The sequence below is a fragment of the Trachypithecus francoisi genome, unplaced genomic scaffold (genome assembly GCF_009764315.1).
Source record: "Trachypithecus francoisi isolate TF-2019V2 unplaced genomic scaffold, Tfra_2.0 Lachesis_group6, whole genome shotgun sequence".
In the NCBI taxonomy this organism is placed as follows: domain Eukaryota; kingdom Metazoa; phylum Chordata; class Mammalia; order Primates; family Cercopithecidae; genus Trachypithecus; species Trachypithecus francoisi.
Window position 1 is genome coordinate 102,053,214 of NW_022681471.1, and position 3,197 is coordinate 102,056,410.

At 43.2% G+C, this 3,197-nt stretch overlaps 1 pseudogene; it reads right to left on the minus strand.

Moving 5' to 3' along the window:
• Positions 1–862: 862 nt before the first annotated feature.
• LOC117078056 lies at positions 863–1,861 on the minus strand (annotated as a pseudogene).
• Positions 1,862–3,197: the final 1,336 nt, after the last annotated feature.

Genomic DNA, 3,197 nt, shown 5'->3' on the forward strand with positions numbered 1-3,197 from the left:
GCTTTTTCATGTGATTTTTGCCTATTTGTATAACTTCTTTGGAAAAATGTCTGTTCAAGTCCTTTGCCCATTATTTTAATCTAAAATGAGGTTTATTGCATTTTATGTAGTTTGAAGTCCATGCAGCAAAGGGAACTAGCACAATGTTTAATGCATTTTAAAATAAAGGAGGATGGGCAGCAAATGCCCAAAGTTCTAGTCTTCCTGGGTCCCTGGGAAAGAAGGGTGTAGGAATGAGCTCACCCACTCTCCGTGGGGAATGAATTTGTCTCTTAAATGCAAGGAATGTTTCCATGGCCTCAGGATACAGAAACACAGAGCTCAGGGGTGAGAGAAAAGGAAGGGGAAAGGGTCACTGGTGAAAACAAAGCTATATACATTCACCTAACTCAATCTGAGGGTAGCAAAGGTGGTAAAACTTGGGGGCAGCAGTTGTTCCAAGAGTCAGGAAATACAGGACACTCCTGGGGAGATTTGCACCTAAAAAGAAGTGGCAGTGAGAACCGAAAAAAGGAAAACCAAAGGGGGAAATATTTCTTAAACCACACTCTTCAAGAAAATGCCATAAATATGTCATTTAATATTTTCATTTCATAGCATTGGACACACAGCTCGACATATTGAAATATTGACTCCTTACAGGAAAATAAATGGAAAAAGAAAACAAGAAGAATTACATTTTTCTGTTGAAGAATCTCAGGTCCCAGGCATGAGGCCCAAGTGTCCCAGTGTCCTGGCCTGCGGGAGGTGCTGAGAGGTCAGCCGGGTCCTCTGAGGAGGGAGGCTGTGCCCATAATCCATAACTATAAAGCTGTATGGCAAAAATTGTCTTGGATGTCCTTGGCCTTGTCAGTTCAGACTCTCAGTCGTAGGTCCCCTGGGGGTCCTGCCTGTAGGAGAGCTGGTTGACTGACTGGTTGAATATGGGCTGGGTGAGGTCCTAGTCCACAGGAATGGTAATGTGCTGGAGCTGCTAGACCTTGTGTTCATCTGTGACCTGGTTGAACCACCACTGTCCTTACTGGACCTCTGCCTCTGTAATCTGTTGGGCATTGGTGGCAAGCATCTAGATCTGTTTCTGCACAACTTGAGTACCTGATACAAGCTGGACTAAGAGAATATATTCTAGCTGGCCTGACTTCAGCTGCACTGAGATTTTCTGGATCTCTCCTGTTTTAGTTAATCTGTTGCATAACCTGCATAGTCTGTCCAGTGTCACTCTGGGACTGTTAGGCTTGACCCTGTGGTTGGGCCTGGACAATCTGCACCTGCTGACCTTCTCCAACCTGCTTGTCAGGGGCATGATCTGGCCCTGCTGAGGCTGCATGATGATCTACCCAAGCTGGATGGTGGTCATAGAGCTAGTGGTCTCCTGGCCTTGCTGCTGTCCCTAGACTTGGACCGTGGAGGGTTGCTAAGCCAGTGTGTAGTAGTACTAGATGGGCTTGGCAGGAGTTATAGACTGGTGCACCTCCTCCTAACACTTTGGAGGGTTCAGTTCATCTGTGAAAACAATATCAATGAGAAAGTCAAACTGATCTAATTTTGTAATTCCCATAGTGACATCATTTCCCTATAGAGTCCAGTGCTTTTTAGTCTCTGTGTGAATCTAGGCTCAAAGAGTCAACTCTGTGATAAAAATCTGGGCTGCCTTGGCAGAGAGCACAGGAGCTTCTCTACTGATCATTATTACATTATTCAGTTTCATAATCTTCTTAATACCAGCCGTGGAAGTTCCTGCACTAGTAAATCTTTCACTGTTAAATTCTGGATTTCTTCCAGGACGTGAAGTCAACAAGGACTGTAGGCTTTACTGGGCATTACTGCTGCTAGTGCCACAAAATCCACATTCTGTGAACATTTTGAAAAATGCCTCCACACAGGAGTCCAGGGAAGAGCAGGAACTCTCCCTGCACTCCTGTTAAGCAGGGCAATGCAGAGGTCCCAGGCAAGGTAGACAGGGAAGAAGCATGCATTATGGAGAACAGAGGGTGTGAAGCAGGGGCTCAAACAAGATGGCGGCCATGGCATTTGCACATGGCCCTTTTTTTCCTTCCCCCTTTCTTGGCACCTGGACTCCCAGTACGGTGCAATGTGCAGAACCTTTGACCCTTTTCTTTCTTTTTTTTTTTTTTTTTTTTGAGACGGGGTCTGACTCTGTTACCCAGGCTGTGGAGTGCAGTGGTGCGATCTCGGCTCACTGAAAGATCCACCTCTCAGGTTCACGCCATTCTCCTGCCTCAGCCTCCTGAGCAGCTGGGACTACAGGCACCCGCCACCATGCCCGGCTAAGATTTTTGTATTTTTAGTAGAGATGGGGTTTCACCATGTTCGCCAGGATGGTCTTGATCTCCTGACCTTGTGATCCACCCGCCTTGGCCTCCCAAAGTGCTGGAATTACAGGTGTGAGCCACCATGCCTGGCCCCTTTGACCCTTTTCTAGTCATGCTTTTTAATGTTATTGAGTTGTAGGAGTTCTTCATATAGTCTTTATATTAACTTCTTATCTGGTAAGTGGTTTGTAATATATTCTCCCATTTTGTAGGCTGCCTGTTTAGTATGTTAATTATTTCCTGTGCTGGGCAGAAGATTTTAAGTTTGATGTAGTCCCATTTGTATATTTTTGATTTTGTTGCATGTGTTTTGGGTGTCATATCCAACAAATCATTGCCCATTCCAATTTCATGAAGCCTTTCCTTAGTATTTTCTTCTAGGAGTTTTACCATTTCAGGTCTAACATTTACATCATTAATCGTTTCTAAGTTGATTTTTGTATATGGTGTAATACAAAGGTGCCTCTTCATCCTTTTGTGTGTGGATAGTAAGTTTTCCCAGAATCATTTGTTGAAGAGACTATCTTTATGCCATTGTGTAGTTTTGGCACCCTTGTCAAAAATCAATTGGCCAAGTTCATGACGGTTTATTTCTGAACATTCTATTCTGTTTCAGTAGTCAATAAGTCTGTCTTTATATCAGTATCATACTGTTTTGATTACCATAGATTTTGTAACATGCTTTGAAATTAGGAGGTGTGAGACCTTCAGCTTTGTTCTTTCTCAAGATCAGCTTGACTATTCAGGATCCTTTGAGATTCCATATGAATTTTAGACTTTTTTATTTCTTCAAAAAAATCAATGATATTTTAATAGGAATTGGATTTAATCTGTAAAATGCTTCGGGTATATGGATATTTCAAC